This window comes from Megascapheus bottae, chromosome 9, assembly GCF_031878675.1.
Source record: "Megascapheus bottae isolate mThoBot1 chromosome 9, mThoBot2.hap1, whole genome shotgun sequence".
Classification (NCBI taxonomy): Eukaryota; Metazoa; Chordata; class Mammalia; order Rodentia; family Geomyidae; genus Megascapheus; species Megascapheus bottae.
The window spans coordinates 22,262,983-22,276,183 of record NC_143517.1 but is presented as its reverse complement, the minus strand read 5'-3'; positions in this window follow the sequence as shown (position 1 = coordinate 22,276,183).

Genomic DNA, 13,201 nt, shown 5'->3' with positions numbered 1-13,201 from the left:
TGGGATTTCAACTCAGGGCCTCTCATTTTGAGAGCTAGGCACTCTACCACTTGAGTTGTACCTCTGGAACTTTCTTTGCTTCAGCTACTTTTTTTTTTTTTTTGTCGGTCATAGGACCTGTGTTAGGGCTTGAACTCTGGGCCTGGGCATTGTCCCTGAGCTCTTCAGCTCAAGGCTACCCTCCTACCCATGGAGCCACAGCACTACTTCCGGTTTTCTGGTGGTTAATTGGAGATAAGAGTCTCAGGGATTTTAGTGCCTGGGCTGGCTTTGAGCCTCGTTCCTCAGATCTCAGGCTCCTGAGTAGCTAGGATTACAGGAGTGAGCCCACAGCCCCCTGTTGCTTTAGTTATTTTTTAGATGGGGGGGGGGGCTTTGCCAGAGTATTTGTGGTTGCTTTAAACTTTTTAAATTTCATCATTTTTTATTGGTCAGTTCTTGTTCTTATGTGCTGAAAAAATGGAGTCATATTCAAAAGATAATTGCCTATATCTATATCTTCTCGTGTCTTCCATTAGTAGTTTCAGGATTTTTGACCTTACAGTAAGATCTTTGATCCATTTTGAATTGATATTTGTACAGGCAGAGAAAGTAGTAGTGTAGCTTCAGTTTTCTACATGTGAACACCAAACTTTCTCAGTACCATTTATTGAAGAGTCTTTTCTCCTGTGTACTTTTGTAAGTCAGAGATCTTGAAATCTAACAAAGCAGAAATCCTTGGAGTTTTCTTTTCAAAGTACTTCTATGAATGACCACAAGAGGTCTCTATATTTTCAGAAAACTCTCTGCTTGTTATTTTTTTTTTTTCCTTCTTGACAAATGGGGGCGGGGGGAGGAATGAAATGGTGATATTTAATGAATTAAGCAAGTTCAACAGCAGATTTTCCAAAATGTAAACAATATATATCATTTTATATACAGATAAAATAGAATTATCTCCAGTTTCTCCAAATAGTTATGTTAATACTAACTACACACCCCAGGAACTGGTTTGCCCACTCTCTGCTGGTATATGCTGGTAATCAAATCTATGTGAATTACATGGGATTTGTACATAGGATTCACATTAGGAGAAGGAGGGTGGGTTCACCCTGTTTATGACTTCACCCTCTCATAAGCATGAGAAACAAGCACACTGTGACCAAAACATGTGAAAAGCAGAGGCCTGCTGTGAACAAGGTAGCCATTCACTGGAGCTCAGGTCCCTGCAAACCTATGCTCTACCAGAGGGTTCTGTGACCCATAGCGGAGACCAAGAGTTATGGGGGTGAAGAGATACTGTACACTTCCAAGAAAAGGGAGTCTTATTTAGAAATTAAGAACTTTTATCTTGAATACAAACCCAGCTCTTATTTATATTCTCACGTAGCTACAAAACTGTCATCTGAATAAGATGAAAAATGGTCTTTGAATCTACTAAAGTGTTTACCAAACCTTTAATCAGTGTGACTTCCATATTTGATTTACCATAATGGTTCTCAGGGTGAGTCCCCTGTTAGACTTGCACATTCTACTAAGTCATTAGCTCTTGACATGGGGTCCAATAAACCCTCCAGGTTTCACCAGTGCACAGAAAGTTTAATTGATTAACAATTTTCAGACTCTTATTTCCCCACCTATAATGAATTTGTAAGCTGGTACTCAGGGTCTGAATGCTGCTCCTTAGATATTTTTTATTCAAGACTAAAAGTCTGCCACTTGATCCATACATCCACATCTGGATTTTGAGGACTTCATTAGTGATAAGACTCCCACAGATTTGTCTGAACAGACTGGCTTTGAACCCAAACCGCAATCTTCAGATATCAACTTCCTGGGCAGTAGAATTACAGATATAAGGCATAGTCACTTGGCTCCATCTATAAATTTTGTTGAGATTTGTGTGTGACAGTCAAAATGCTGACTTAATAGTGACTCTTAAATTGGAACTTGGAAAAAATTAGCAAATAAATGATTGAGAATCACATCTACAAATTACATAGGTAAAACCCCATGGTGCCAAGCCACTAGTTAGAGTTCTGACATCCATGGTGCTTAGACTGTCATGTTCCCCTCAAAAAGCACAGATTTCTCCCCTATCAGTTTTAGAGCAAAAAGTGATGGTGACTGAAGAATAACCCTTGATTGGTTTGGAGATTCTAAAATGTTTCCTATGCTTTTTTCTTGCATTCCAAACCAAACAATCATATTCAGCACCTGATATAACTTGCTAGTTCAAGAGGCTCTAGTTTAATGTAACAAAATACTAGAGTTAATTTTCTGGCTTGCTAAACAGTGATTGGTGGTGTTAATGATACACTGAGTTCTTTGTTTAAAAAAATATATAGTTCACTTTGAGCCACATGGCCACTTCCGGTTTTCTGGGTTTAATTGGAGATAAGAGTTTCACAGACTTTAGTGCCTGGGCTGACTTTGAACGTCGATCCTCAGATCTCAGCCTCCTGAGTAGCTAGGATTACAAACGTGAGCCCCCAGCACCCGGCTCCTCAGCGTTTAACAATAACAGAAAAATATTCTGTCCAAGATTCTTGAGAATTCATTAAAAAAATAAAATGGAGCATTCCAGGCGCAGTGGCTCATGCCTGTAATCCTAGCTCTCAAGAGGCTGAGATCTGAGGATCAAGGTTCAAAGCCAGCCCGGGGAACAAAAGGACCTGAGACTCTTATCTCCGCTTAACCTCTAGAGGCTTGGCTCAAGGATAAGGTGATAGCCTTGAGCTGAAGAGGTCAGGGACAATGCCCAGACCCAGAGGTAGGGTGGTAGCCTCAAGCTGAAGAACACAGGGACAGCACCCAGGCTGAGTTCAAGCTCCTTGACCCACCAAAAAGAAAAAAAATTGGAGAGAAAAGGATAGAAAGAATATCATCCTATTATTGCTTTGTATCAACCTTTCTCTAATAGCTGATTTCCTTCTAAAAGTTTTCAAAGTACCTTTATAAATGGTATTATTTGATTATCTCTACCGGCTACCTTTTAGAAATAAGGAGTCAGAAAAAAAAAAAAAAAAGAAGAAGAAGAAATAAGGAGTCAGCCCTGAGGTATAGCGTCCACAAACCCACTAATAACTGGTAGAGCTGAAATGGAAATACAGGGCTTGCACCTCCAAATTTAATGCTTATCCCACTACATCCCTCAGTTTTGGGGTGACCCACCACCTTGCCTCTCTAGAGCCCTCTGTCTAAGTGTTGATACCACAGATTTCTACTTAGACATTGATTGGATCTTTTAGAGTTTTGGCACTGTGTAAGTGCCAGTGCCATATTATATATTTCCCTGGGTCACTATCTCTTCCCTTCATCTCAGCATTACTAAGAACATGAGGTTCTCACTAAGAGCTCAGTGTCTGCAGTCAGAACTGTATTCAATTCCTGACTTCACTGCTCACCAGAGACATGACTTTGGGCTTCACTTTTTTGTCAGCTATGGGGCTTGAACTCTGAGCCTGGGAACTGTTTGGTATATGTCTTTATAATGCAAGTTGAAATAAAGGATTATACTGACAAGATACATTGTATTCAAAAGTTGTTTTGCTGAATGACAGAAATATTTAATAATATGTTGGAACTTACTTGCCTTTTTATTCTTTTAGTTACTATATAATCCATGAAGAAATTGGCTTATGTCTGTATTGTCTCTGGCCACATAAACAAACTGGCATGAAAAATCACAAGCCATAAACTTTAAAGGAAGAACTAGCTAACATAGCAAGGGCTGTACTGAGTAAGATTTCGCCTTGGTGAATGTAAAAATAGGACAAGATAAGATTCTGGGCACCAAACAGACATCTGTGTTCCTTTGGCACCCATTTCACATTGGAATGGTTTTTTTCTTAACCAACCCATGTCACAGGAATGTGGCAAGAACAAACACAAGAGCTAGTACTACAAATACCCACTTTGCTTACTTAATCTTGTTGTTCTTCATAGGACCTATCCTATGGAAGCTAAGATAACAATGACAATAGCGCTGAGTTTTTACAATGAGTCTACGTCCATAGCACCTCGGTGGTAGTTTTTTTTTTTTTTAATACTACTCGTTCTTCACAATTAAATGCAAAATTATGACCTATACAGAATGTAGATGAATTTTTAATCCTCAGCATGTCCCTGAAACAGATGAAAGCACAGGAGGTAAGTCTGTGCCGATTAAAATTACATGACAGAAATAGGTGACATGTGGCTAAAATGAACCTGCTTCCGGTGATTCCCTGTGGGTTCAGGTTGGAAAGATCAGTGAAGCACAAAGATCACAGAGGAAAGGAGCTTGGCTTTATCAGAAACAATCATTGTAGAGCATGTGCTGTTTAACAGAAAATGGAAAAGGATTCTGATGCTGGTGATGTTTTGATTTTCAAAACACAGGGGAAGAATAAGCTGAATTTCTTGGCATTGCAACTTCAGCTCAAGACTGCTAGGGGGTCATAGCCACATGCAGGCCTGGCTGGCCCTCCTTATGGGTTTTGGATTTTGTTTTTACATATTCTTGCAAATGTGTAAAACTCAAACTTGTTTGTAGGTCGAGGACAAAACTAATAGCTCTCCAAGAGTTTGGCCTAGTGGTAGAGTGCTTTCCTAGTATGCACGAAGACCTGGGTTTGATTCCTTGGTATCATGTACATAGAAAAAAGCTGGAAGTGGTGCTATGGCTCAAGTGGTAGAGCTCTAGCCTTGAGAAAAATCCAAGGACAGTGCTCAGGCTATGGTTTCAAGCACCACGACTGAAAAACAAATGGACAAAAACTAATAGCTCTATGGATCCATTTCCACTGTTAATAGAAAAACTCTGCCAGATGCCCATGGCTCACACCTGTAATCCTTGTCACTCAGGAGGCTGAGATCTGAGGATTGGTGGTTCCAGGGCAGGAAAGTCTGTGAGACTCTTATTTCTAATAAACCACCAACAAACTGGGAGTGGAAGTATGGCTCAAGAGTTAGGGCACTAGTTTTGAGTGAAAAAGCTAAGAGACAGTGCCCAAGCACTCTGTTCAATCCCCAGTACCAGTGCAAAAATAAGTAAATAAATAGATGAATAAATAAAAATTTTAAAGTAGAAAAACTGAACCCAGAGTGGCAACAAAAGGTAAAGATTTTAAAATTCCAACTACCTAGACACATGGAATTGGAATACATAAGAAATGGAACTATATATATGAAAATTTACAGGTGAAGCTGGATGTGGTGATTTACACCTGTAATCCTAGCTGTTCATCTGGGCACAACACTCAGGAGACTGAGATCTAAGGATCAAGGTTCAAAGCCAGCCTGGGCACTAAAGTCTGAGAGACTCTTTTCTCCAATTATCCACTAGAAATTCAAAAGAGGTGCTGTGGCTCAAGGGGTAGGGAGGTAGCCTTGAAGAGCTCAGGGACAATGCCCAGGCCCAGGGATAGGGCAATAGCCTTGAGATGGAGAGTTCAGGGACAGCACACAGGCCCAGAGTCAAAGATCTATGACTGACAAAAAAAAATTGACAGGTGAAAGTGAAGCCTCTGAAGTTGCAGCTGCAGAAATATCTAGAAGAAATACCTCTTCCTCTTAGACCTCAAGAGCCAAGGTGCTGATTCTGTGCAATGGAGTGGCTGAAATCTGATGGGCCCTCTTTAAATAACCAAGGACCATTGAGAGCCCTCTTTTTCGCCTTGCTCATTGGGCATATGCCTGGATGGCTGGGGCAGCTGTGGTAACAGCAAGTTTCCAGCAGACATGTGGGGAAGTTCTCACTCTCAAGAGCCATGAGCCAGCTGTCCTAAAGGCTGATTTAGAATGTCCTTCCCTGGGCCAGAAGGGTGCCTCTGAACTGCCTCTACTTCAGTGCTGGGGTCTGTGTCCTGCAGCCTCTTTCTGTGCTGAGTCACCGTTTGGAAATCAAGCCTCTAAGACAACATTAACTTGCATGAGACCTCCAGTCCCCTGAGCCACCACTTGCAGCCAGCAGGCCTTTTGGGTGCCATACATGTGATCCTGCCTGTCGGCTCAGCCTCGGCAGAAGAGCGACACGTCCATATTTATTGCTGTTGCTATTCTAAGGCCTAGATGACGTTTTTCTCCCCTTGTGGCTGAGCACTGCCTGTTCATCTTTCACCACTCCCTCCAAGTCCACAGGCTAAACCCAGTGATACAAATAGATTCCATCAGGAGGAGAGTTAAAATGAGAAGTTCTACAGCATTTCCAAATCAATCTGTGGTATGTCATTAAAAGCTTCAAATTCTCTCATCCTGTATTTTAAATGGGTACTCTTGGCACTCCACAGCTACCATAAACAAGGATTGGTGGTAAGTTTGCTAAGGAAACATGGATAAAGAGGGGAAAAAAAATTGACTGATAAGCACAGCTTAGAAATCTGGCAGTGTGGACTTTTTTCACTGAGGAGGGTTTGAGTGTTCAAATGTTACTAGAACACTGGGAGATTTTCTACTTGTCTGTGCAGTCTCAGTCCCTCCACTCTTCCTGTTACGACACTGCTCTCCTGTGACGTGAAAGGGACTGGATGACAAGCCACAGACACTCCAATTAAGGATACAATGACATTGGGCACAGGTGACAGACTCCTGGGAAGTAACTATATACAGGTTTTCTAAATGAAGAACTTGGATACATAAATAACCAATTACAACATGCATTTCATCACTTCCACCAAAGGAGAGCCATTGCCTCCACCACCCACCCCTCTCTCTGCATTACCAACTAGAAAATCCCTCTAACAAAGCTCAGATCCCACCACGTTAATTCCCACTTGGGTGATTACTATAGCAGAGCTAAATGCCCTGATTTCTCATGCCCTCACACACATCAAATATGAAGCATACACAAAAGCAGACTATGTAGTGCATGTGGTAAGCAGCAGTGGTGAGGTATACAGGGACTGGGTTTGAATCCTTGCTCTCTGCTATGGCCCAGCGGTGGAATTTCATTAAGTCCCCATTTCTTTTACACACTTAAAGTGATGACAGTAACTACATGATAGGTTTGTCAAGAGAATTAAGTAAGAAAGCTGTGTGCAACAGCAAGCAGGAAAACTGAATAGCCAAGACAGAAAGGCTTGCTTTCATTTTAGAGCAGATAGCCTTCACACTAGAATTTTTCCTTTGGATCAGATCAGCTGCAGTTCAACTCCAGTGGTCTTTCTTCCTTAAAATGACAAGGCAATCTCATTTCTAGATGACAGGGTATTAAAGTTCACTATCAGTTGGTAGTTTGCAAAAAGTCCATAAACTATAGAACTATTCAATTAAAATCCCTTTAAACAGGGTTTGTAATATATATATATATATATCACATTGCTTGTTTGCTCAAATAGTTTTTATGTCCTTTTTTGTGCATGTTTCTATATTTAAAAAAAACTGTTTATGTGTTTAGTACTAAAACTAATTCCTCTACAGACTCATTTCCACTGCTAGTAGAAAAATTCAATTTTAATCCTTTCTGAGGAACTTAGCCACTTCTACTATAATACTATAATATAAATCACTTTGGAGATAAATTTCAGATACTCTTTTCTTCCCTCTGATAGTAGGAGGGAGGTGAGGAATGAGTCTAATTTTCTGATGGCTTTAGTGTTCTCCCGGGAGAAAATTAAGGGAGAAAACATCTGGCTTGAGACTCATCCACTGGTCCTTGTTGGCCTTCCTTAAAGTGTCTAGTCGAGCTGGATCCTTGGAACCTGACCTCTGGCCTGGCTGAAGCTGCTGAAAGATTCATATCTAGGGTCACTTGTGGTCAGACCTCCCAACACGGTCAGGCACGGTCAGCATGTGGCTATCCACTGCTCCTCATCAAAGCGGGCTCCATCTTGGCTCATACTGAGCCTCTGAAATATAGCCATTTTTTCATCTACCCTTTGCCTTTGTGATTTCTACCCCATAGCCTTATCTCCCAACATATCAGAGCAATTTTTCTGGCAGCTTCCTAGCCCATAAGTTGTAACCATGTTATTGTCAGGATAACTCAGCTTCTGTCTCTCATACCTCAAGCCTAGAACCCAGAAGACCTAAGAACATTTGTTGTAGTTAATGCTACCCCCCCCCAAAAAAAACCTTGAGGTTTGTTAATAGATATATTGACTGGCATATTATCCTCCTGAACTATACCTATAAAAACTTGAGGGGAGCTGAGTTGAGCAGAGAACATAGATCCACCACACAAATGAAAACAGATTGCACAGGAAACTCTGGAGCTGCTATGACCTTTCTGAATTATCCCACTTGAATCAACAGGACAGATCTTTTTAGTCCTCCACAATCAAGCAGCCTCAGGATACAAGCTGCGTCTGGCAAGTACATGACCTCAGGCTACAAGAAGTTATTGAAGGACTCCCATGAAAAGCACTGGCTTCCAGCACCCCTAGCAGTTAGGGAAACCACTGCCCAATCCAGAACAGGGTCCAGGCAGCACTTAGGGGTCTTCCTTGGGGTCAACCTCTATCTGCCCAAATCCCTGACACCGTTCCTGTCCTAGGGTGACCTTCCTGACTTGGTGATTTTTGGTGAGGTTGCTGCTACTTCTGTTCAAGAGGAAAAAGTCGGAAGAGACATTTTAGAGTTCGGATTCTCAAGGTATCTAGGAGTACATCTGGAAATTTCTATGTTCACTCAACCTCTCCCGAACTTGTACTATCTATTCTGATGCTTTACCTAGTATTTCCCTTCATCTGTTTTACAGTGAGCACATTGCATTTGATTCAACTGATGACCTTTTAGAATTCTGCTAATTTCTTTTTATTTTTTTTTTAAATTTTATTCTAAAGGTGATGTACAAAGGAGTTACAGTTACATAAGTTAGGTAATGACTTTTTTTTTTTTGCCAGTCCTGGGCTTGAGTTCAGGGTCTGAGCACTGTCCTCGGACTTTGTTAAGGCTAGAGCTCTTCCACTTGAGCCTCAGTACCACTTCCGGGTTTTTCTATGTATGTGGTACCTAGGAATTGGACCCCGGTCATTGTGCATGCGAGGCAAGCACTCTACCACTATGCCAAACTCCCAGCCCCCCCCCCCTTTTTTTTAAATCAATGCTGGGATTTAAACTTGGGCTTACACACTGCCGCTGAGCTCTTTTGCTCAAGGTTAGTGTTCTATAGTTTTTTAGAGATTATTTGGATCTAAGACACTCAAGGACTTTGGCTTTGAGTTATGTTCCTCAGATCTCAGCTTCCTGAGTCACTAGGATCATAGATGTGAACCACCAGTGCCCAGTTAGTATATTTCCTCTTGAACAATGTCATCCCCTCCCTCATTCTCTCCCAATTTTTCACCTCCTGGCTCCCCAAGTTGTATAGTTCATTTTCAACATGTCTAGTGAGTAATACTGCTGAGTCGGTTTGTCCCATCATTTCATTACTTCCTCCTTCTCTCCCCAAATCAGATAAACTTATATACAAGACAAAGGGCACAGAAATAAAAAAACAGCGGGGCCGGGAGTTTGGCCTAGTGGTTAAAGTGCTTGCCTAGCATGCATGAAGACCCAGGTTCGATTCCTCGGTACCACATATAGAAAAAAAAAAAAAAAGCCGGAAGTGGCGCTGAGGCTCAAGTGGTAGAGCTCTAGCCTTGAGAAAGTCCAAGGACAGTGCTCAGGCCCTGAGCTCAAGCCCAGGACTAGCAAAAAATAAAAAAATAAAAAACAGCAACAGAAGAGAATAATCAAAGTAAAAAGGAATGGAAAACAAAAAAATAACTGCAAACAGTACAATAAAGAAAATAATAAAAAGGATGGGCATAGTGGCTCACGCCTGTAATCCTAGCTACTCAGGAGACTGAATCTGAAAATCTTGGTTCAAAGCCAGCTTGGGCACAAAAGGACCTGAGACTCTTATCTCCAATTTACCTCTAGAAAACCAGAAATGGCATTGTGGCTCAAGGGTAGGGCAGTAGCCTTGAGCTGAGGAGCTCAAGGACAACACCTAAGACTCGGAGTTCAAGCTCCACAACCAACAACAACAAAAATCTTGTTTCCATTTCTTGGAATTCATCTTAATAAGCATAACTTTATATGGTCATATCCACATAACTATTGAGCCCCGTGATCCTCTCCTAAGAATATACTTCTTTATTCTTACTGTGTGAATGTTTAGGATGCTGCTTAATTAATCATGTCCCATTGCAATTATTTGTCTTTTACTCTCCATTGGGTTTACTTGTAGATTTATAGGCACATTTTAATTATTACAAAATTGGGAAACCATGCAACCTATGTTTCTCTGAGTCTGGATTACTTTGTTTAGTATAATTTTTTCCAGGTCTTTCCATTTCTTTAAAAATGGGGCAATGTCAGTCTTTCTGATGGAAGGATAGAATTCCATTGTGTATAAATACCACATTTTCTTGATCAGTTCATCCAATGAGGGGCATCTGGGTTGGTTCCATATCTTAGCTATAGTAGGCAATGCTAGAAAGAACAGGGTTGTCGCTTTAGGGTAACCTTATTGGTGGACATTTGGATAAATGATCAGGAGTGGGATTGCTGGGTCATAGGGAAGCTCCATGTTTAATTTTTTGAGGAACCTCCATACTCTTCAGAAAGATTGAACAAGTTTGCATTCCATTCTCCAACCAATAGTGTAGTGATTAATTGGAGATAAGAGTCTCTTGTTCTTTAGTAAACCAAAATCCTCAGACCTCCGCCTCCGGAGTAGCTAGGATTACAGGCATGAGCCACTTCACCCAGCTGTTTTCTTCTCCCTCTTCCCCTTCCCATCCTTCCTCTTCCCTCCCCCCCTCCCCTTCCTCCCTTCCCCCCTCCCCCTCCTCCCCTCCTCCTCCCCCTCACCCCCCCTCTCCTCCTCCTCCTCTTCCTCCTCCTCCTCACCCCCTTCTCCTCCTCCCCCTCACCCCCTTCTCCTCCTCCCCCTCCTCTTCCTCCTCCTCCTCCTCCTCCTCCTCCTCCTCCTCCTCCTTCTCCTCCTCCTCCTCTTCTTCTTCTTCTTCTTCTTCTTCTTCTTCTTCTTCTTCTTCTTCTATCAGTCCAAGGGCTTAAATTCAGAGCCTGAGCACTGCCCCTGAACTTTTATTGCTCAAGTCTAGCATGCTACTACTTTGAACCACAGCACCACTTCTGGTTGGGGGGGTGATTAATTGAAGATGAGAATCTCATGGACTTTCCTGCTCAGGCTGGCTTCAAACTAGGAGTCTCAGATTTCAGCCTCCTGATTAGTTAGGATTACAGGCATGAGCCACCACCAGTGTAGGGCTTCCCAGGGCTCTTAATTCATTCTTACTCCCAAAGAATGGGCTTGTATGCCTCATTTCAGAGGGTACCCTTCAAAGTTCTTGTCAGCTATCTGTTCAAAGAGGGAAAGACTTCTGTCACCTCTTTCTCATCCTGTCTGTCCTACATATCATTAGTAGAAAGCATGGGACTTGTGACCTCACCTGAATTTGTCTCTCCTTACATTCAGATTTTTAAAAATTTCATTGTAAAGGTGATGTACAGATGGGTTAGAGTTACATAAGTCAGGTAATGGATAAATTTCTGGGTTCTTTTTTTTTTCTGTCAGTTGTGGGGCTTGAACTCAGGTCCTGGGCGTTGTCCCTGAGATCTTCAGCTCAAGGCTACCACCCTACCCCTTAGAGCCACAGGACCATTTCCAGTTTTCTGGTAGTTAATTGGAGATAAGAGCCTCATGGTTTTTAGTGCTCCAGCTGGCTTTGAACCGCTATCCTCAGATCTCAGCCTTCTGAGTAGCTAGGATTACAGGCGTGAGCCACCGTGGCTGGCAGTACAATTCTTTTTGAAGTGTCACTCACTCCCTCATTTATTCCCAGTTCTTCCCGCCCAGCCCTCTCTCCCCCAAAGTTGTAAAGTTCATTTTTAACATAGCAGTTAGACTGCTGAATTCACGGTTTGTTCCACTGTTCCTGAGTTTCCTCTTTCCCTCCCCAAATCAGATAAACTTATATACCAAAGTGTACAGAAATAAAAAACAGAGACAAAAGGAAATAAACAGTCAACATTCAGATCTCAATTATTCCTCCTGACTCTACCAAAGTTTATTGAGTTCTGATGTTAGAAAGAACCATTTATCCAGTCTCCTTGTATCTATGTTGCAAAGATGTGGTTTCTCTTTTTGCCCCTAGGAAATTTCTGGGAATGAGTGGTTCTCTATTTAGGATTGTTTTCCAAACAGAACTCTACACACCCATGGGAGTTTACCTATTTAGTCTAAGGACTCTAGGCTTTTTTCATCTTCACGATTGACCCTAACTTAGGGAACTGATCTTTAGGATGACCTTGACACTGACTCCTTCGACTCCATTTCTAACTAATGAGAGGAATGGCAGGCCTAATATGTAACGGGTCCATCTTCTCCAAGTAATAGCCAAATGGTATTCCAGATCACTGTACACAGGCTTTCTGGTAGATGGCATAGCAGTCCTCCAGCCATCCAGCGGGAAGCACATGCCATCAGAAGCTATGCCTCCAGAATGTGGGCAGTACCCTAACATTTTAAGATGCAAAACATCATCTGTCACATTGAGTTCAGGCTGTTTGTTTCAATATCATCATTTTCATTTACACTGGCTTTATGTTGTAACTGAACTATAAGTATACTGAGGTAGACCTTATTTCTTACATATGGAAGTACTGATATAAAATGTCTTTCCAAGGGCTGGGAGCATGGCCTAGTGGTAGAATGCTTGCCTAGCATGCATGAAGCCCTGGGTTTGATTCCTCCTTACCATATATACAGAAAAATCGGGAAGAGGTGGTGTTGTGGCTCAAGTGGTAGAAAGGCTTCAGAAAACCCAAGGACAGTGCCCAGGCCTGTTCAAGCCCCAGGACTTGCAAAAAATTAATTAATTAATTAATTAATTAAAATTAATAGGGAGGGGCTGGCATTTAACACCTTTTTTCAGATATCCTCCCCCCTTTTTTTCCCTCTCTACCCCACTTCAAGCTATAGAGGAAGTGATTAAACAGTCATGTTTTGTACTGAGCTTTATGAGTAAAATCACAAACAGTCCCATGTCTCTCCAGTCCACCCTGATACCCTATCCCTTGTTGAATAAGTCAGAGCACAAGCCTTTCAATGTACCAAACCCTTTCCTTAATCACAGTTGTTTCCTATTCTCCCAATGATCTACTTATTTTCCTCACTACCTTCTACTCATCCTGCAGAGCTTAGCTTAAATGCCATTTCCTTACAGCAGCTTCAGAGCAGTATCTAGGAGATGAATGGGTGCTAAATGGATGGATGAGATGAATGGAT